The sequence below is a fragment of the Pseudorca crassidens genome, chromosome 2 (assembly GCF_039906515.1).
Source record: "Pseudorca crassidens isolate mPseCra1 chromosome 2, mPseCra1.hap1, whole genome shotgun sequence".
Classification (NCBI taxonomy): Eukaryota; Metazoa; Chordata; class Mammalia; order Artiodactyla; family Delphinidae; genus Pseudorca; species Pseudorca crassidens.
This window is the reverse complement of record NC_090297.1, coordinates 83,610,608-83,634,376: the sequence shown is the minus strand read 5'-3', so window position 1 is coordinate 83,634,376 and position 23,769 is coordinate 83,610,608.

Here is a 23,769-nt window from a genome sequence, read left to right as displayed (position 1 = left end):
CTGAGTCAGACTGCTGAAGAACCAGTTAAATATTGGTTTAACTCTTGGTTTAATAGAAAAGGATATCCCAACCAAGAAGGAAGGAACTAAGCCAAGAAAGGGCTAAGTCTGGTGACCATGTCCCTCCTGGGTGATGGGACCCAGGGCTGCTATAGCCTGGGCTGCTTACAAGGGTCTTCAACAGTTTTTTGTTTGTTTGTTTTTGTTTTCGTTTTGGCTGTGCTGCACGGCATGTGGGATCTTAGTGTCCCAATCGAACCCTCGGCCCTGCAGTGGAATTAACTATACTTCTCTCTGAAGAGCTATGCCAAGGATCCAGCAAACTGCTTCTTCAGTTTTCAGAGCATCAGAATATAGAATTCCTGTCCCCAACCACAGAGTCCCATGTCCCTTCCCAGAGCCATGGGCCTATATCAGCTGATTCTCTGAGTTTGCTCCAAGAAAATAACTTCTGGGAGATAGTAATAACTATTCTGCAAGAAGAGGCAAGGGAAAGAGGCCCTGTGATCAAAATATTTTAGGAAATTTTTTATTAAACAAAATTAAGGGAGGAATATTTTGCTTTTTTTTTTTTCACTGCAACACTTTTCAAGGCCTAGATTATACTGTCATAGTGACTCTCCAGTGTTGTATAATATGCAGGATTTCCAGAACTTATTTGATATTAATTATGAGAATTTCTGAGAAATTCTGTACTGTAGTGGTCTCCTAACTTCCAAGTACTGTGGACTCTTAATCTGAACATGGATATGATAAAAGCTTCAAAGGACAGTTGTGAGAACTAAAAAATATAATCCACAGCAGCACATTGAACAGTACCTGACACACTGTCAACACTCGGTAAATGTTGGCTATTGTCCATGTCCAAAAAATAGAATTTTCCCACAAATTTAATGTAATACCTTATAGTTATGTTTATCACTCTTGTACTCTCATCGACCTAGGGAAATGTCATAAAGTACCAGAATAAACAGGGTTCATCTACTTTAAAGTATCAATTTTGCTTTAAGATTTTGGAATCAAAAAATGAAGTAGTTTAACTTAAAAGTAAATTTAAATATATGTATTTTAAAGAAACTATTTTGGGGGCTTCCCTGACGGTCCAGTGGTTAAGACTCCACACTCTCACTGCAGGGAGCACGGGTTCAATTCCTGGCTGGGGAACAAAGATCCCACGTGCTGCACAGCCAAAAAAAAAAAAAGAAGAAAGAAAAAAGAAAATATTTCAGAATAAAACGCAAACTCTTGTGAAATTCAGAAAACACAAACATTCAAAATATATCCTGCCTGCAGGAGGCAGCTTTGAGCAAAGCCCCAGAGCACCTGAGCCATCCTTCCCCTTCCTCTGACATGAGGGGTCCTTTGACAGAACCTCTGAGAGGCACTGCTCAGGACTGAGCCCTGTGCATAAACTAAGCAAGGAGAAAAGAACATGTGCTATCAAATATGATTCAGGATTCAAATATATTTTAATATCTTATTCTTTTCATACTCTGAGAAACCATCTGATAATGTGATTGTTTTGTAAAATAAAACTCTTCAGATAATATAAGGATTTTATAGCTATTGCACAGATTTAGTAAGCAAAAGACTTGCTAGCATGAACTAGGTTCAACCCAAACCACTGTACAATTTAATTCAACACAATATTCCTCTGTTTAAAGTGTGTGTAATTGCCAATTTATGTAGTCACAAAGACCAAAGATTTGCTAAATAGAGTTCTGCAAACAAACATAGTACGGAAAGCTTTATCCCCAAGTACCATACACCAAGAATGAATGAAACTAATCACTAATCAATCATGTATCTAATTCATTCCAAGAGCTTCTTTCAACTGTACAATTATTCAGTGAGTAAAATCAAATCCACTTCTGTTACTATTTCTCTAGATTTTATCACTATGAAGTTTTTAAAAATCCTTACAAACTCAAAAGAATGTGTAAAATGAAATTGACATTATCTTAAACAGTATTAGATCGTTATTCCCTCCTCTTTTATAAAGATTTCCTTTATGGAGAGTTATTCTTAAATATCACTGATTTTTTCTGAAACTTTCCCCAAGTGCTCTTTTCTACTTAAAGAAGTCTTTATTTAATGGACGAACAATATATAGCACTGCCCTCTGGGGGTGTGTTTCAGTTAAAGACATTGTACGGTAAAAATTCATTCTGCAATCTTTTCTCAAGGTGAGATTTTTAAGATGCACATTGCTACATAGAGATAGATCTATTTCCACTGACCGAAAGAAAACGTTCATGATAGAGGTTGTTTCTGGGAAGCTGGGAAGGGGACTAAGACAGGGCGTGGCAGACAAAAGGCATGTGAGCTTTGTTTGCAGTGGTTTATTCATTGTACTAAGTAAGTACTGAAGTAAATCTGACAAAATGGCAACAATTGTTCATTGTGGATGGTGATTTCCTTGTGCTTTTCTGCAATTTTTAAATTTCTCAAATTTAAGTAAATATACTAAAGATTTTAAAATATATTCTTATTTTCTTACCTAATAAAGACAAATTTTCCCCTTTTTATAAGAAAATCTGGGTTTACAAGATGGCAGAGCCCTTGATTCAGCTCCCTCCTTCCCTCCTTTCCTTCAACAACTATTTTTTGAGTCTGCTCTATGGTTGGCACTGTCCTACGTGCTGGCAAATACAGGAGTGAAAAGGTAGAGACCCATCCTCAGTTTACCCTCCAGAGTGGGTAGACTGACAATGAACAAATTAAATAAGTAATTACCTGGTATTTTAAAAGGTGATAAATACTACTATAGAAAGTAATAGAGACAGAGCGCTAGGGGTGGGGGTGGTCAAGAAGACATCACTGCAAAGGTAACATCTGAGAAGCTGAGAAAGAGAAGGTGTGAGCCATGTGGTTACCTACGAATAAAAACATTCCAGGCAGAAGGGAAAGCACATGCAAAGGCCCTGAGGTGGGAGTGTGCATGGAGTGCTCAAAAAACCAGCAAGGAGGCCAGTGTGGCTGGAGTGGAATAAGCAAGGGGTGTGTAGCAGGAAATGATGTCAGATACGTAATATGAGGGATGGGGCAGGTGGCTAGAGGGAAGACCAATTGCATAGGAAACTCAATGCAAATTTGAGCAGTAAAGTCCACTCGAACCTCTATGTCAGTGCTACTGAACACGTAGCCAGCAGACCAGCAGTGTCAGCATAACCTGGGAGCTTGTCAGAGATACACAGTCTTAGATGTCACCCCACACCTACTGAGTCATAATGTCTGAGGGTATTTGAACTCTTAATGTGATTCTTATTCATGCTACAGTTTGAGAAACTCTCTTTGTAATAAATAGAAGAACCTGTCAGGGACTTCCCTCGTGGTCCAATGATTAAGAATCTGCCTTCCAATGCAAGGGACACGGGTTTTATCCCTGGTCGGGGAACTAAGATCCCACATGTTTCAGCGCTCTGGAACCCGCGCTGCAACTAGAGAAGCCCACACGCTGCAACGAAGCGAAGACCCAGTAGAGCCAAAAAATTAAAAAACAAAAAATTTTTTTAAATAAGAAAAAAGAACCCATCAATCTTAGCTTGAAAACTCCTGAGCTAAAAATTCAATTCTGTTCCTTACGAATAGTCTAACATTAAACTAATTGCACAATCTGTCCAGTCCTCAGCTTTTCTCGTCTGTAAAGCAGACAAATTCATGTCTGTCACCTTTTTAACAAGAGACTTCCTTTGAAATGTTTTAAATCAAATTTTATGGTAAATGTTAAAGAAATGTGGTGACTGTGAATCTCTTGACAAATGTGAGTTTTTGTTATTATGAACCTGAGCCTCCAAGCCCATCCACCCTCAGGGGTTTGCTCTTTTCCTTGGGACCCCCCCAGTGAGGTTGGGTAAGTTAAGACTTGCACATGAAAGGCTTACAGTGAGTCTGCTCTGGTTTTGTTAAACCTGGCACGGAACCTCAGCACTTGAGACTGCAGCTGGTGTGGTGCTATAACGAAATATATGGTACCTGTCCTCATTTTGGCAGGCAAGACCCTCTCATCCAAGCATTTCAGACTAGGATAATGGGACAACAGAGATGCTGGAGGATACTTAGCCCAGAACATTCCATCACTCTTTTTACCCCGAAGTATTTGCTAGGTTTTATGCAAACAACATTTGTTTGCTGCGACTTGGTATAGGTTGTGGGGAGAACATTGAATTTGGAGTCAAAAGAGAAGGGCTCAAGCCCCCAGGTTTACAACTTATAAGCTAGGTGACCCAAAGAGCTCACATCACCATGCCAGCCTGCCTTCCCTGTCTGCCCCCCAAGTTGGTGGGAGGTTAAGCAAGATGATGTACATGAAAGCTCTCTGAAAAAAATAAAGCAGCATAAAAGAGAATAGGACATTGCTATCATATCCAGTCCCTCAGTCAATCAGTCAATAAACATTCAACAAATATGTACAAAGTCCACAACATACCTGGCTCTCTGTTAGGCCCTGGGGCACAGCAATGAATGACAGACTAAAATCACACCCCATGTGGCACTTATATTCTAGTAGGAGAAGAGAGAGAACAAAGGGCAACATAAACAAAAATATAGTTTTTCAAATGGTGATAAGCACATTAAAGAAAAATAATGAAGAAAAAGGGGAAGAGGAAATGTTGCTGGGGAAGGGGTTACGAAGTCAGAAACCGTGGTCTCCTCACTGAGAGGGCAAATTTGACCAAAGACCTGAGGGGATGGGGTCCACCTTGGAAAAAGAGCATGTTCAGACCTATTCTAGACTTAGTTGGTCTTTATACATCTGTGATTCATTCAGAATCCTTGCAGAGTTTTCCTTATTTGTTAATATTTCTTCCCTCTTGTACCATTTGTAGTTAGCTATTATCTGTGCCATGAGTAACGCACACAAAGGCACAAACTCAAGCCAGGTGAACAGCTTATTTGAGAACTTATTTGTTTACTGAGGTGTCTCGGACAGTGCCTGGTTGTTAAGTGAACCCTTCTTTGCAAACCCCAGAAACCTGCAACTTTCCCTCAATGTAAGAATGGGAGTCACATACTCTATAGATCAGAGACAAACTCTATGTCTGCCTTGTTTTTATTGTTAATATGATTGTTTTCATTCTATAATTAGCTCCCAATTTGCTGAACACCTGTTATAGACTTAGTATTTTGCACTCATAACAAGAAGAGGAACAATTATTGTTTTATAAAAGAAATTACTATAGCACTTTTACACAGTAGGGGAGGGACAGAATTTATGTCAGGATAGACTCCTAAGTGCATTTTTAGATTCAACAAAGGTGGACTCCAGAACCTAGTGTGAAATGGAAGTGTTAAATGCAGAACATAATCAATTAAGAGAATGTTTCTGTTTCTAGTGGCAGATGTGCAGACTGGGGTTCAGGGACCAGGAAACATGAGGATCTAAGAGAAGATGGAAGGGACTGTGGGAGTGAATGATCGGAGGGGCTGCCAGAGTTGAAGAAGCAAGAGAGCAAATGAGAATCCCCTGGGGCCAGAATGGGCAGGGAGTTCAAGAACAGTCAAAATAAATATTTCATTTTAAATGTTTTTTAATTCCATGCTATAGCTCTTCTCCATTGTCTGAGTCTGCAGTAAAAGCAACTTTCTGATATTGCCTTTAAAGACTGAAAAATGAGGGGCTACATCTGCAACAGCATCTATGGAAAACAAGATGGCAAACAAGGTCTTAGCAGAAACCACAGTTGAAAGCAAGAGACAACCAGGCAAATGAGAGTCCCCTCCACCACACCCCCAGAGAATCCTTGGGAATCTGAGAAAGGTGTGGGTCTTGCATCAGTCCAAGGGATGGTAGCTCAAGTTGTTTTACATTTACCTTAAAGCTGAGGTAGGTCTCAGATTATTGGAGGGGATAGCGACCAGACTGTCTCATTGCACAACTCCAGGGGCCACCATTCACATAACCGTATCTGTGAGATGGCAGCCTTGTTGGGGACACTCAAGTTACACATACATCATCTCATTTAATCTTCAAAACACTCCTGGAAGAAAGGTATTATTATCCCTGCCTTTCAGATGAGGAAACCGAGACTCCGAGAGATAGTCATTTGTCCAAGTTATCAAGAGTATAGGTGAAATCAATATTGAGATTCAGTTCATCCCAACCACAAAATCCATTCTAATTCCATACATCATCTAGTTCCATGAAGTGGTGAATGGAAGCAGGTCCTCCACACACAGTGCTTTGTTTCCACTTGAGAACTACACTCCTCCACCTAAAGCAAGAACCTACAGAAACTCAAATGGACCCCAAAAATCCACTAAGTTTGAACCATAGCACCCCAGTTAACACAAACTTATGCAAACCTGTACACATCACGTCTGAAAAAAAAAAGGGCAAAGGTAATAGGCAGAAGTGTAGAGGGTTAATAATTGAAGGGAAATCACAGCATAACACCCCACTTGCTTCTGCCTTATTTCCAAATCTAAACATCATTCCACTTTAAATATATAATGCAGTTTCCTAAGGCAACTCCAAAGAATCAAGTGTGCTCTCCTGTTTCTCTTTCGCCTAAGAAAGCCGCAAATGCAGTTCATTTTAAACATCACCAAGGTTTTAGACTGACTGTAGCCAATCAACTCTCAGCACCAAAGTAGTTCTGAAAGCAAGTCAAGTCTTATTTCCCTGGAGCTTTTCCACCTTCTCCATTATCTTCTCACCAATAACAGCCCTGATATCTTCCATTTCACCTCACAGTCAGTGCGTCTGGCTCTGTACACCACAAAACCAAGCCTTCTCTGCATTTCCATTTTCTTGTTTATATCTTCATTTTCATCCAGTCTTTAGACCCTCTCTATGTGACTCAACCCTCAATCAGACAAACTTTGCTCTGCTTTTGATGCTGTGAGTCTAGTGAAAATCAAGTGGCTACAGACAAGGGTTCTATTGTCTGTCACTCTAGTTAACCAGCAAAGAATTTGGGCTTGTGACAAGTTGATTCCTTAGGATAAATGACATCATGCCATGTTCCAGAGCACTCACTCTAATGGACTCCGTGACCCTGGTTCCAGGGAAGCTTGTCCAGACTTTAGTCATGATCTGGGAGATTTTATCAAGGAAAGACAGGAGGCACTATTAGTGATAACTGAAAAGGGGCAACCCTTTTTCCCAGGCTGGTTCTCAGTTATTCCTAGCCCCTCAAAATGAAAGTACCAGATCTTACAGTAACTCTTGCCTGTTGTTTGGTGGGAAAAATCTGTTCGGAGAGTTTGTTTCCCCAGTTAATATCTGCAACATAAAAAAAAAGGAAGGAAGTGGGAAGAAGAGCAAAAGGATGTTTTTCTTTTCTTTCACACAACTGTTGTTGACAATCTAGGTTTTCCTCTGCTATAATAATCCAAGCCATGAAGCTCCTCCCACACTATGGGGACATTTCTGCAGGGGTTCTCACCTTGATCACCCGCACAGATCTTTTCTATTTCAGTTCAAGTTGACAGAGAAGTCATTATATCCCTTTTCTAACTATTCTCCACTAGAGCTGGCTAGTGAAAAACACAAGAAGCACTTTGGAGGCTGAGGGTGTTCCTGTCTCTGAAATTTACTGGCCCTCTATTCTGTGGAGTGCAGTGATCCTGGAGCTAATCAGAACTCGATGGTGGGTAGATCTGTTAGAAACCAAACTGCTTAAGGCAAAAAGGAAATGTATTGGTTTGTGTCAGTGAAAAGCCTGGGGTCCCTCTGGACTGGCAAGGCTGGATTCAGGTGCTTACCTCTCTCTAACCCCATCTCCCCACTGCATGGCAAGAAGGCTGCCAGCAGCTCCACGTCCATTTCTGTTATCTCATAAGACCAATGGAAAGAGAGTCTCTTCCCAAAAATTTCAAAGAAAATCTTAGGACTGTATTTCATTGCCATGACCTGAGGGGGTAAAATGTCTAGACCATGTGCCCACCCAGGAGCTGACAGTGAGATTATAGACTGAACCACATAAACTGTGAATCATGGAGAAACGCTCCCAAATGAAATCAAGTTGTTGTTACCAGAAAAAGAGCGAGCAGGTACTGGACATACAAAGACAACAAACGACTACAGGGAGATGAATGAAGGTGAACAATCAACCCACCAACAAGCATTTGCTCATTTCCAGCTGACCCTAGAAGTTGTCAAGTGCCCCATACTCAGGGTTTTGGACGATGCGCAGAACCAGACGGTAACAAGGGGAAGGGAACAATGTTAGAAGAGAAAGAACATTCTTTGTTGAGGAGCACAATCACACACCCAGCCCGAAGTCTACCACCTTTCGTAGAAAACCAAGTGGAATGACTACTCTCCCTCTTCCAGCCACCCTTGTTCATCCTGAGACTGCAGAATAGAGCTTTTTTATTGCTGTTTTCTTTTCCCTTCCAAGTTGTCCTTGATCATTATCTAACATTCTTTTAAAGTAAATCCCCTCTTTATTGATGGTGGGTCAAGCAACAAGACCACGGGCAAGTTCAGCTATACCAATAACTAACAGAATTTTAAATTCAGAACTATAGAATAAACACCTGAAACCAGTCACATCAAAACAAAGTCAACAGCACCAGAGCAAAGATCAAAAATCAACTGATAGGGCTTCCCTGGTGGCACAGTGGTTGAGAGTCCGCCTGCCAATGCAGGGGACACAGGTTTGTACCCCGGTCCGGGAAGATCCCACATGCCGCGGAGTGGCTGGGCCCGTGAGCCACGGCCGCTGAGCCTGCGCGTCCGGAGCCTGTGCTCCACAACGGGGGAGGCCACAGCAGTGAGAGGCCCGCGTACTGCAAAAAAAAAAAAAAAATCAACTGATAATCCAGATTTCTCACTGTATAAAATTGAAGGAGGCAGAAACAAACACTGCAATTTGCCCCAGATGTTACATCTCCTTAAAGATGACTTTTAGGTCCCACACACTCGGTGGGGGATGGCCCCCATGTCCACAACTGCATTGAATAAAAAAGAACCGAAAGATATGGTTCCAATCATATACGTGGTGAATGGTTATTAAGAGATCCAAAACCTAAACTGATAGAAAAATAGAGTTGACAATTACGGTGACTATTCTAGGAACCTTAGGCAGTCGATGAAGGAAGAGTTATTTTAGGGATCCTCAAAGTGATCCAGGAAGGTCTGTCACACAATATGGGATGAGTGTCAGTGTCATTAGTTACATCTGATAGGATTCTTTCATTATAAACTATTGAAATTCGCTCTGGCTTGCTTAACCAGAAAGAGGATTCATAGAAAAGCTGCTCACAGAATTGAAAGAGTAGCTAAAAAATGGATGCAGAAGGGGCAAGAATAAAGATTGCTCCAGGGATCAAGGCAGCAGCAGCAAATTGATATCCTGACAGGGCACAGCTTGGGTGAATCATCTCCAGCTGCTTTTCAATCCAGGTGCTATTCTGCTCAAGTTTAGTGTCTCAAGAGAAAAACTGATTAGCCCTGATTGGGTCACATGGGTCACCCGGCTACAAGGGGGTGGTAGTATGGGGGGGAGGGGTGGAAGACCTCTAGATTAGCTTTTCCACCAAGGCTGCACCCAATGTGGAAAAGATAATTCCAGAACGCCATCAGAGAACTATTAGCTGAAGAAAAGGGCAGTGGTGCTCAGCAGAAAAAGAGAGAGAAAAGGAAGGGAGGGAGGGGAGAAGGGAGGGAGGGAGGGAGGGAGAGGAGGAGGGGAGGGGGAAAACCCTGCAGCATATGTAGTCCTTTATTCCTACTCCATAACCTCCCTGTTTACTTCTTCCACCTCTGTAACACAGAGATAATCATACTACCAACCTCCCAAAGTACTGGAGAATTAAACGAGATAATATCTTGTATGTAGTAAGAATTCCATAAATTTCAGCTTCCTTTTAATTGTAGCTATCATCATTATCTCTATTCATTAATCACATGAAGTTCAATTCACAAGTGAGCAACACCTTGGAGGAGGAAGGGGACTTTGGGGAGGCAAGTGGAAGGGAGGCATTCCGGAGAGTGTGGAAAATCAGGAGGATGGTGATCTGGCTGCAGGGAAGGGGCAGCCAGGGGACCAAAATCCTTTGCCCTTCAGGGTTCTCTGATGGCTGCTGTTGAACACAGCTGCCTCCACATGAACCCTCCAGGTGATCTTAGGGAATTGATGATGAAAACACTAACTGAATCAGCTTTTGTCTAGAATGGCTACCGTCACATCACAGTCAACAGCATGGGCTTGGGAGTCAGACCTCAGCTTGAACCCCAGCCCCACCTCTAAATGGCTGTGTGTCCTTGGGGAAATTACCAAATCTCTTTAAACTGTAGTTTCCTCAATAGTCAAATGTAAAAACAAGAGTACCTTTCCCATGGGTTATCGTGAGAATTAAATGAGATAATGCAGATGTTGTATTAGCCATATGATTAGTATTATTAATAGACTATCTGTTGTTATGAAGAAGGTAGGAACCCCCAACCAACCCTTAGAATGGAGCATGGATAGAAGAATAACAAACATATCTAACACCCAAGTCTGGGAACTCCAAGTTCTGCTGAATTTGCTCTGCTTTCGTTTGCCCTGGCATATTCTTATTCTTTAGTTTAATTTGCCTTTGGGTGAGTTCAACACACATATATTACCTTCTATAAGGCACACGCGGGCCTGGGCACTGGGGATACAAGGACGAGCACCACACACTCCTTGCTCTCAAGTAGCTCGTGGTCGTTCAGGGTGGCACACAAACGAAAAATTATAAAGGCATGCTAAGTATTCAGACAGGGACCAAGGGAAGTCCAGAGGAGGGGCAAAAATTGGGTCCAAGCAGACAATTTGAGAAGTTCTACCACAGGAAATGACCCCTGAGCTGAGTCTCAAAGGAGGACTAAAAGTTGGCCAGGTACCAATGTTGGGAAAGGATGCTCCAGGCAGGAGAAGCAAAGGCCCAGGCACAGAGGAGTGACACTGCATGGGGTCTGGGGAATCACAAGCAGTTAAGCATCGTGTCAAGTGCAAAGCACCGCATATGGAGGCAGGAGAGATGGGACACTTTCATGTCCTTCCTGAAGACACTTCTATGCCACAAAGCCCTGTGTGATTTGCTCCCACTCATCCCCCAGCTCTCGGCTCTCGTCACTTCCCCTCTACTCCGCACACTGGCACAGTGACCTGCTTTGTGGTCTTTGAACACAGCACACATATCCCCACTCATGGCCTCTGCCTTTGCAGTTAGCTCTTTCTTCCCACAAAATTTCCAGCTCCTTCTTATTAAGGTCCAAGTTCAAACACCATCTCCTGAGAGAGACCTTCTCTAACCACCCGACCTACTCTTTCTGTTTCCCACCAGTCACTAAAGTACGTGATCCTGGTTCTTTATACTTTCTTATTCCTATTTAAAACCATCTTTTTTTTTTTTTTTTTTTTGCTTGTTTGATGATGTCTGACCTCTTCCATATCAATAGAATGAAGGTTCCATGAGATACTTTACCTATTTTAGCTATAACTCTAACACCTAAATGAGAATCTAGTGCATTGGAAGCATTTGAAAAACATTTGTTGTGCCTGATAAGTGCCAAGCCAAGGAACATCGAGTAGAGGATAAGAACTCAGACTCCAGGATCGAAATGCTTGGATTTAAATCCCTCTCTACCACCGGCAGCTGTGTGACCTTAGACAGGTCACTTAGCCTCTCTATACATTAGTTTCCCTTCAATAAAATGGAGATCATTATTGCATCTACTTCATAGGAGTGTCATGAGGACCATGTAAAGTGTTTAGCACAGCACATGAAATATAGTAAATGCTCACTACATTTTAGGTATTCATCCTGTATGGAAAGTCACTTAAGGAACCATTATCAAGAAGAAATAGAAAAACATCTGCTTTTCTGAGGTAATTGCTAAATTCTCTGTTTGTATGGACTTAACTTACTTAAAATAACCAATCAATTATCCAAGATAAACAGTGGATCAATGGAAAGAGACATATAATGCAGAGTGTCCCCAAAATGGAAACCCTCAGGAATGCCAAGGCACGTAAGGAACGTAAGTTGACAGGATGCTATTGAACTATGCACATGCAGTAGTTATTCATAAGGTCTCAAGCTGAGTTTTCAGCAAGCATTTTAACACAATGGTGAATGCTTAGCCCAGGTGAAGGTCCCAGATGACTGACACCCCATCCTGGATACACTCGATGAACAGGTGCACATTTCATCACCATATCTTCTCTGCACTGCCCACTGACATGCTTTCTCTTGGAATTCCCTGGTGGCGCAGTGGTTAAGAATCCGCCTGCCAATGCAGGGGACATGGGTTTGATCCCTGGTCCGGGAAGATCCCACATGCCGCAGAGCAACTAAGCCCGTGTGCCACAACTACTGAGCCCTCATGCCACAACTACTGAAGCCCACGCGCCTAGAGCCCGTGTTCTGCAATAAAGACAAGCCACCACAATGAGAAGCCCGCACACTGCAACGAAGAGTAGCCCCCACTCGCTGCAACTAGAGGAGGTCCACATGCAGCAACGAAGACCCAACTCAGCCAAAATTAAATTAATTAATTAATTAAGAAAAAAAAAAAAACATGCTTTCTCTCAGCTATGCAAGCACAAGTTTCCCAGATCTGTCACACTTGGCTTCTGCCTAAGTCTGCTCGGAATGACAATCAAGGTTCCACACTGCCCAGCAATCCCTTCCGCATAGCTGAGCTAAAGGAAACCCCCAGCAGAGTAGGGGTGTTATCAGAGTCAAACCAGCCCTCGATTTGCTCTGTTCTTAGATGTCAATTACTCACAACCCAGAGTCAATTTTGACCAGGGGGAAAGAGAGATATTTCAGGTAAGAATGCTAAAATAAATATACCCACCAAGGAAGCAAGCTGTCATTCTAGGAACTGTGTTCCTATGCTGGTACATAAGTGACACAGACTGTCGACTAGCCAGTCTATTCTACATACAAACATATGCATGTATACAATAGCAGTGAGTTTCTGATGGGCATTTCTCAGCGAGCAAGTGTATTACTGAAAAAATAGAGATTTGGGTTGAGATGAAATGGGAAAGGGGGAGGCATCCCCATGAGCCTGCTATGTTTTCATCACTAGTATCAGCTGCTCTGTTCCATCCTAAAGGGGAACTACTCTCTTCCCCATCATCATGTCATTTTTATTATGCCAACAAATGATAAGGCAAAAACCCATCACCACAAACCAGCCTGTGAAAAACCAATTAACAATATGAAGTTGAAAATGAAGAAAGTCTTGCATTTCCTTTCACCTGTAGGGGAAAAAATGATGAAACCCAAGGCAAGCCCCCATCACCATTCAGCAGTCCATCTTACTTTAAAATATAGAGCACACAGACTGAACAGGAAGATTTCTGCTATGCATGGCAATTGTTCCATTTTCTGTATTTCATAACCTGCAATTTTGAAGCCATGCTTGGTACACATGCTTGTAAAATGGTCATCAGATAAAAGCAGAGGGATGCTAAACTATTGGAAAATAAATCAAATTCTCAGCAAGCAGTTATATCCATCATGTTGCAGCAAGCACACATATAGTTTAAGCTCTGCGCACACAGTCTATCCATTGTAATGATTTGGGGTCAGGGTCCTGCCACATGCATTTAGCATTCACTAAGAAGTAAGCAGTGCAGCAGGGAAGAGTGCAAAGTTGTAACTCGTGGTCCTGGAAGTTGTCCTCAATGCATTTCTTTGAGTACAGCCATTGTATCTAAGTACAAGGCAGAGAAGAATTAACACATGCATAGAACCTGACTGTTTACAAGGTGCTTACAGGAGCAATATCTCACTTGATCCTTAAAGGAACCTCAGGAGATAAATGGAGAAAAGCATTCCTGTGTTACAGCAGCAAAAGGACATTTGGAAACATCTGTAAAATGTTGAGAAAAAGTCTGAGCACCCATCCACATCCACTCCCTTTCAAAATTAGAGTGGAGTCGTGGGAGGGATGTGTTTCAGCAATATCTTGCCCTAAACCCAACATATATGCATTTGACCACAATAAATATTCCCTGTGTTTGACTTTTTTTCTTTTAATACAAATAGGCTAGTTTATTAAATTAATTAAATTAAGCTAGTTTATTAGATGATTGCACAAGACTCTGTGATGCACCAAACATGAAAACTATGCAGAGAGATGAACCAAAGCTTGTAAATACCATGAAACCAAAGAACAGTGTCCAATTATGAGGTCTTAAAAAATATTTCATAATGTTCTAATGTAAAAAATAAAGAAATTGAAAATCCTTGGGTATTACTTAGAAAAAAAAAACCACATAAAGCTTCAAATTCCATATCTGAATATCACAGTAAAGCAACATTTACTCACAATGCTACACAATAACAGCCTTAACCTGCTCAATACCGTGCTCTCCCAGATATGAACATCCAATAACCAGCCTCCAGTTCTCTCAAAACTCCACGCCCTCCCAAGACGAGCTCTTCTTGACCCTTTCCCTCCCCCGTAGCTTGGACTCCAAATTTGATATCTAAATCATTGTCTCTCTCCTGCCTTCAACTTCATAGTACACTTGTCCTTCCCTTTTACCATATGATGAAAACTCAACCGTGGAGCCATGCCACAATCCACATTTTTCACCTGTGAAAAAGATCACAGAAATGCATAAATTGGCCCCTGTATTAGTCTGCTCATGCTGCTGTAACAAAACAGCACAGATTGAGTGGCTTACACAACAGACATTTATTTCTCACAGATCTGGAAGCTGGGAAGTCCAAGGTCAAGGTGCTGGACAATTCAGTTTCAGGTGAGGGTCCTCTTCCTGGTTTTCAGATAGCTCCCTTCTCACTTTGTCCTCACATGGAGGAGACACCTCTGGAGTCGCTTCATCTTCTTATAATGGCACTAATCCTATCATGAGGGCCCTACCCTCATGACCTCATCTAAATCTAATTATCTCCAAAAGGCCCCATCTCTAAATACCATCACATTGGAGGTTGGGGCTTCAACATACGAATTTGGTGGGGGGGTGGGGGGGCTTTGCACAATTGAGTCCGCAGCAGCCCCATTTCTAACATTTGATGTATATCCTCAGCAGTGCTCAACAGCAATTCTTTCACTCAGTCTTGTCATACCCCCTATGACAAGACAAGACTTTATATATAAAGCCAAAGAATTGCCCTGGTAATAGCTGAGATCATATATATAAGAATAATGTTACCATACACCTGTATAAAAGAACAGAAAGACAAAAGCTGATGTATTAAAGAGCCCATATAACAAACCCTTTTAATGATCCTGAAAACCCCTTCAAGTGTTCCCCTAAAGTTTTAAAAATTCTCTGCTGGGCTTGCCTGGTGGCGCAGTGGTTGGGAGTCCGCCTGCCGATGCAGGGGACATGGGTTCGTGCCCCGGTCCGGGAGGATCCCACATGCTGCGGGGCGGCTGGGCCTGTGAGCCATGGCCACTGAGCCTGCTTGTCCGGAGCCTGTGCTCCGCAACGGGAGAGGCCACAACAGTGAGAGGCCCGCATACCGCAAAAAAAAAATTCTGCTAATTAAAATTGTTTTTCCCAACATCTAGCAATTAATATATTATAAATAAATATTGGCTTATTTTTCAGTCTTCACATATTTAGTCTTATTTGCTATTTTAGCAATTGTTTTTCTCTTTACTTTTCAATATAAATATACAACATTTCAGGCGCATCATGGATGAAAAGAGTTGTGTGGGAAACTAACCATTTCATAATATTTCTTTGGGAAAAGTGCTTTATGAGATCCAAATAAGCAATTTTTTTGAAAAATAAACTTATAGGGAAGAAATTACCTGTAAGTTGGTGACTATCCTGCAAAAGACATCACATTTACCAACATAATATTTAAGATTTGAGGCAATATAATTAAATTTAGAAATTTTTACAAAGGGGGAGAGAGAGATACACAAGGGTCAGATGACAGCAAGTACCAATGTATAATTATTGGATTCTACATGAAAGAGGAAAACTTCATTGTAATGCCAGGGTTTCCAAATATGAATTGAATAAATCTATCCTACTTCTTAGAAAAGTTGACACTCATTCAAAACAACTTTTTAAAAAATATATTCTAGGAACCAACACTATTTCTGTAACATTTAGAACCAAGGAAAACCAACCAAAAGGAAAGATACAAGAAAGCAACCACAGAGATCTAGAGATGACTTTCCCCTAAAGAGAAGATGTGTTCTGCTCAAAAACCCCCAGTTCTTAATCTGAAATGATAAGGCAATTCCAAGGACTCTTGCAGTCCTGGAGCAGACCTTCCCCTGCCCAGAGCTAGCCAAGATATGTCACAGACCACCTGTCACACTAGAAAACTAAAGGACACATCAGGTCCTGCTGAAGAGGATGTTCAAATAAATCTATTACTGTTTATTACCCTACTCCTTCCAACCCCACTTTCAAGTTCTTAAAAACTACTAGCGTATCTAAAGACATCTTTGGAGGAAGTGTCCAGCCCTGATCAACAAATGATACATGATCGCTACTCACCATGCTTTCTATTCCTGCAAATTTCAACTCCAACATCTAGAGAGAAGCAGAACCAGGGTATGGGCACGACGAACTGAATCTTCCCAGGATCCTGACGAATTATCATCACCCACTTTGAAATCATCTTTCCCAAAAGCCTCATATATAAATCAAACAAGGTCACTGAACTGGGAAGAAAACAAATCAAAAGAAAAAGCCTGTGATGCAGGACAAGCAGGAGATGCCCAAACCCTTTCAGCTACTCCATCATTTGTAAGCCCTGCCCCACTGGACTAGCTGCATTGCCACCTTCCTGGAGCTTTTGATCCATTACTCAAGACGGTGAGAATCACTTATCACTGCCCTTTTAAAAAACGACATCAGGGGGTGGTCATGGTAATAACAATAAGAAGTTAATTTATATAGCCACTTTAGTCCAATGAGCTCCAGGATCATACTACAAGTCACTGGATTTTAGAGTTTGGGGATTATTGATTTTACCCTTTGTGTGTTTGGGTTGGGGGTTTGTTTTTTACAAAAATTGTGGTGCATTTTTAATGTTATGCTGAGCATGGCATTAACTCCCGCCCTCCCAGCCCCAATACACCATAATCATGCTGTGACAAGACAACTGCCAAGCGTTCTCAGACTATTACTTCAAGCCGTACACCCGGTGGCGCGGGGGAAGGAGGAGGCGGGAGTTCCCCAGGTGGATCTCAGAAGGGCCAGCTTCTGGAGCCCGGAGAGGACACCCCGGGCCCAAAGCCCACGCCCCTGGGACAACCCCTCTCCACACCCCTCCGGCCCGCAATCCTCCCTCCACCCACCCGCTCACCTGGCTGGGGCTCACCCACCCTCCTAGCGCATCCTCTCCCTAGGAGCCCGGGACCGCCCGCTTACTCGGGCCCGCCTCTCCACCGCCAGCCAGGCCCGTACCCAGGAGCCTTCGCGCGACCAGTTGTCCGGCCCGCAGCGTCCCCTGGGAGCGGAAGTCCGGAAGTGTGATCCGGCGGTGATCACCCCCCCACCCCACCCCACCCCCCACCCCCCCCCCCCCCCCCACACACACACACACAAGTAGCCAGCCCGCCGCCCGCCTGCCCTGACGCTCCTGCAGCGCCGGCTTTGTGGAGGGGGGGTTTGTTTGTTTTGTTTTGTTTTGTTTTTTGCGGTACGCGGGCCTCTCACTGCTGTGGCCTCTCCCGTTGCAGAGCACAGGCTCCGGACGCGCAGGCTCAGCGGCCATGGCTCACGGGCCCAGCTGCTCCGTGGCATGTGGGATCTTCCCGGACCGGGGCACGAACCCGTGTCCCCTGCATCGGCAGGCGGACTCTCAACCACTGCACCACCAGGGAAGCCCGGTTTGTTTGTTTTTAATTCAGTTGTGAAGCATTACGCCTACAGACTTAAAAATATGCCATATAAATTATGTTGAAACTTACAGTAAATATATGTACTGGAAGGAAGAATCCGTTCTCAAAGAAATAAGTGCCTGAAATTTAGGAGGGACTGAATAAATACATTTCAAATGAATGAATGAAGTGTTATTTAGAGAGCGTTAATTAGCGCCAAACCCAATGATGTGCCCATGCGCATTAGCGCATCAGTTTGGAGTCATTCTTACTTTATGAATGAGGAAAAGAGTTACTTGCCCAAGGACGCAAAGCTGATAAATAGTGACACTGGAACTCAGGAAGACACTGGATGTGGTTGGGAAGTCAACAGACTGGTGTCTAGGAAGCTAGGTTCTAGCCCTGGCCATGCCACTAAAGTTCAATGACCTTGACTACGATTCTTAATTCTTTTGGTCCTTGGTTTCCTCGTATAAGGTTCCCTTCTCTAAAATCCTACAGTTCTACAAATGCATGTCATCCCGCACCTGCATTTCAGTTAAACATTCTTTCAGACAAGTGGCTGGATGAAATTCTCCCAGATGTGATGTAAAACCACATAGTTCTATCGTGCAGCACTCTCGTATTAGTCATGCCTTGAGTGCACTACCTCGATTTTCTAATCCATGCAAGTGCTTAATTTGTTGTATGTAATTTGTTCCCTTTCAAGTTAATATCCCTGTATTATAAAAATCAATAAACACACATTGAAAATAATTACAAAGATATAAATCTCTTACTTTGCAAAAATACGTGGTAATGCATGCATTTTTCTACCCAGCAACATTTACTGTGTGTTAAAATGATGTTCTATGCAATCTTAGGCAGAAGAAAATGTTTCCTAGGGAAATTTCAAACATCTACACAAGAAAAGAGAATACACATAATCAACATAACGATCTCAAGAATGGAATCAACAGAAATAAAATTGCCTCTTTTGGTTCTTCTGGGAGAATAGCTAGTTAAAGATAAAAATCAATGCTAGCAAGAGGGGTCGTTTTGTTAGCAAGGATCAACTTATTGCTGTTCAGTGGGTGCATTTGTTTATGGCTTTGCTACTAAAGCATTGCAGGATCAATGAAGTTGCCCCAGATTTCTTAACCTGTACAGCTACTAGTACCAGTCCCACGTGGGCTGCTGAGGTAGACAGCATGGAAATGCAGGCCCTCATGGCAGGAGCTTGTTTCCTGGGCTCTGACCACTGCTTCCAAGGACACCTTAAAGCCAGAGTTCAGTGGATTCAGACATTAGGATTCAGGCATTTTCCAAAGTGTGCTTTATGAGATACTCATTCAGGTCAATTAAATTTTAGAAATATTGCATCTTTATCCCCTTTTTGAAGAGTCACAAGGCATATTAGCATATTAAAGTCTCTAAGAAGTCTTTTGTAAAGATGTATGCTTAAACTGGTTTAAGTCATAATCTCCAGATTTATTTGCCCAGAGGACCCTCCCCATATCTATTAACACCTCACAAAGCATTCTAGGGAACACACTCTCTTTAGCCATTTCTAGGGCTACTGATTCTCTGAAATGAAGGTTAAACAAGAGAGAGGGAAGAGGGACTCCATTCATGGATCACCTGCTGTGGGGCCTAGCTTTGCTCTCTGGGCTTTCATGTACAATTTCATTTAATCTTCACAACAATCCTGTGAAATAATATCTTGTTATCCCCATCTAACAGATAAGGGAACTGAAAAATATATGTAAAATTGACTGAGAAAGAAGCTCACAAATAAGTGAAAAAAATCAGATTATAAATATATGCATATGTTTATTATATATAGTCTAGAATAAAGATTGTTAACTAGCAGGCTATAGGTTTTTTGTGTGTTTTTTTAAGCAAATTTATTTATATTTTATTTATTTATTTTTGGCTGCGTTGGGTCTTTGTTGCTGCGCGCGGGCTTTCTCTAGTTGCAGCGAGCGGGGGCGACTCTTCGTTGCGGTGCGCGGGCTTCTCATTGCAGTGGCTTCTCTTGTTACGGAGCACGGACTCTAGGCATGTGGGCTTCAGGAGTTGCGGCACACAGGCTCAGCAGTTGTGGCTTGTGGGCTCTAGAGTGCAGGCTCGGTAGTTGTGGCACACGGGCCCAGCTGCTCCGCGGCATGTGGGATCTTCCCAGACCGGGGCACGAACCCGTGTCCCCTGCATCGGCAGGTGGACTCTCAACCACTGCGCCACCAGGGAAGCCCCCTATAGGTTTTTTTAATTAAAAAAAAAAGCTTTAGTTGTCAGTATTTAAAACCCAGGAGATTTCAAATTAAAGAAAAAAAAGAAGCTTTAGCAATGAGAGGCCACTTCCTTTGGGTAATGTCCTAGTGAGGCTAAGTAGCAGCTGCCCCCTTATTAAGGCCTGCAATCTCTACTTGCCCAAATCTCAGCTGGCTGGCCCGACTCACCTATGTGACCTGTCTGGTTCATACAAACATTCAGGTGTGTGATGTCTGGCCTAAAATGGCATACTGAAATGCTCTTTTTTAAAAAAGTGCTGTGAATGGTCCTAGGTTACAACCAGTCAGAACAGTTCCTGCCCTCTCAGAGCTCGTACTGTAGCAGGAAAGACAAAAAATTATATAAGAAATTTCATAACTGCTTAGAAAGTATTAAGTTGGAAATATTAAAATGAGAAAACAAAGGAATACCTTAGGCATTCAGGATAGGAGCACACAAGGGAAGTGATTTTTAAGCAGAGAACTGAAAGATTAATAGAAGATGTCCAGGAAAACAAAAAGGGTAAAGTGCATTATAGGCAGACTCCATAAATAAATATTTATTGAGCAACCGCTACAAGCTTATAATCGTTTGCGAAGACAAGACAACAGGCCATCAGTAAGAGCACACGTGATGTTGACTGGTATCAGGGTTAATCATGTGAACTGGGTACTGAGGCAAGGCAGTGCTCTTCCATAACAAAGTCACTCAGATAGGCAAGAAGAAGGCTGAGAAACAATATAATATGATAATAAGAGCAGACTGTTCCCAAATGCACTACAAATTCTGTTCCCATCATGCACAGGATCCCTGTGTCCAAGCCTCACACACATAGGGAGCTTGCGTAGAAAGAATGTCCCAGGTGAGGCTGTGGTGGGGAGGTCACAGGGCCATGGGGACAGGTAGGCCAGGGAGCTTTGATACATCAGTGAATGATGTATCTGTTCCACCACAGCTCCTGAAAAGTTAGATACTCTGATCTTTCAGTTATGCCAGGTCTTATCTTCCCAACCAAAAAAATAAATATATATATATAGAGAGAGTGAAAGCCTTTATATAAATATAAATTAATTTTAGATTAATATTCAATCCAATTATTTTTAATCTCATTATTCAATTACAAAATAGGAAATTAGGTAGGAATTAGTATCCCACTTTATAGAAGAGGTAACAGACTCGGTGATTACACATCTTACTGAATGTTACATAGCAGTAGTAGGTGGAGGAGCCAGGACTAAACTAGGCATTCCAACCCCAAAGCTCACACCCTAAGTTGTGGTTTTGCAAACTGTAGGTTAAGACCCATTATTGAATCATAACATCCAATTAGTGGCTTATAATAATTACTTTTAAGTGAAATAAGATTAAATAGAATAAACGATCATCCTTCACCTACAGTAACACTAAATATTATTTCATGAGGCTTTTCTGATTTATGTGTCTACTGGGTCCCAGTGTAAAATTATTTCTTACTATATATCATGGTTGAAGAGTTTTAAAGCCATTGTTCTGAGATCTTATAAAGGTATATAAAAAAGCAAATCACATTTAGTTTTACATCCAGTAACTGACCCTTTTTTAAATAATAAAATTACCCAAAATCAGTTCTGTCCTGAAAATTTAGTGTTTTTATGATCACTATGTAGAGGAGAGGGCTAGAGATAAGCTTTTAGGAATTATATCAGTTAGAATAGTTGGCGATGGTGTGGTAACAAACACCTAACCTAAAATCACAAAGGTTTATTTCTCAAAACCGTGCAAGTTCAGGTGTTCTGTGTCATACTCACTAGGGCCCCTGGCTCTGCCTGGAAAAGTACTTTCACAATCACTATGACACTGAGGAGGGAACATGGAACATATTTTATTGTCTCTTAAGCTGCCACATTGAAGTTACACATGTCATTTCCCATGTTTCATTAGCAAAGCAAACCATGTGGTCACATCTAACTTCAAAAAGGCAGCAAGGACAATCCTATGATGTGGCTGGGAAGCAGAATCCAAAGTATTGGTTGAACAGCACTAATGATGGCCATAGGAATCACAGTCATGAAGACAATAGTTAAAGCCAAGAAGATGGATGAGGTCTTATTCTATTGTCAATGAGGAAAAAATGCCAAGACACCTTTTAATATTGGGCTGGCCAAAAAGTTCGTTCGGGTTCCCTGTACAATGTTAACGAAAAATCCAAATGAACTTTCGGGCCAAACCAATAATATGGTCCCCATACTCATATTTCCAAATATCCTATTAGTAGCTTAAACTCAAAATGTCCCAAATCAAACTCATTAGCCTCCCTACAACATGAATTCCTTTTACTACATCCTTCGTTTTGATTAATATCATCACCATTCACTCAGTTGCCCAAGTGAGTCACCTTGGAGTCATCTCCAGCTTCTCCCTGGCCTTCATTGGCCTAGCCAATGAATCACAGCCCCACCTCCAATAAGTATCTCACAAATCTCTCCTTACTTCACTCTTCCCATGCTCACTGCACTGGTGACAAGCCACATCATCTCAACCAAGGCTAGCTATCCTAAGTAAGACTATACTTCTTTCGTATAATTGTCAAATTTGTAAATCTATCTTTTTTAAATTAACTGTTCTTGTGCCATATAAAGTTTCTACAATTTTTTTTGTTTCTTATTGGAATTTTGCAAATATCTTTTCTTGAAAATGCCCCCTATAGTGGAAAAACCCAGGTATAGGTATGATTAAAGAAGAAGAAAACATTTCGAGAATCCTTAAGAGAAGTAAAACAGGAAAAGAGGAGCCATAAGAGTCAGGCATACATATATGGCTACTCTACCTCTTTTTTTTTTTTTTTTTTTTTTTTTTTTCGGTACGCAGGCCTCTCACTGCTGTGGCCTCTCCCGTTGAGGAGCACAGGCTCCGGACACACAGGCCCAGCCGCTCCATGGCATGCGGGATCCTCCCAGATCGGGGCACGAACCTGTGTCCCCTGCATCGGCAGGCAGACTCTCAACCACTGTGCCACCAGGGAAGCCCACCATGTGGTCAACTTTGAGAGAGAGAAAGACAGATGGTGTGTGTTTATGTGTGCGTAGTTATTCTCTTCAGAAAAGTTTATGTTTTTATTCCATGAGTTACATCTATAATTAAAACTTTATAAAATACTCTCAGTCTTCTGTTTTTAAATAGTAGCTATTAGTTTCTTCCTCTTTCTCTCTCTCCTCTTCTTCCTCCTCTTCACACCACTCTTTCTCTCCTCCGCCACCCAGTGGTATATTATTATCTTTCTAATTTTTATCTCTGGAGTGCTAAATAAGCATTTCACTTTTATTACTTCATTTGGCAGCTTTATATGAAATCGTTTGTCAGTCACTACCAATGAGGATTCAGCAAACTTATTCCACCTCTTACCTTCTTTTCCCCCTTCTTTTCTGCACTGTAGTTAGTCGTGTCACTCCTGCATAGTCATGCATATAATACTTGCATTCTGTTCTCTCATCCTAATTCCCACAATTGTCTTAGTCTTGGCTCCATTTTTAAATACATTTAAACTCACTACCACAAAAGAATGAAGTAGGACCCTTACATTGTACCACACAGAAAAATTAACTCAAAATGAATCAAGACCTAAATGTAAAAGCTAAAACTATAACACTCTTAAAAGGAAACAGGGGGAAAGCTTAGCAACACTGGGTTTAGCAATAATTTATTGTATTGGATACAACAGATAAATCGGACTATATCAAAATTTAAAACAATGCATCAAAGACATAATAATGTAAGAA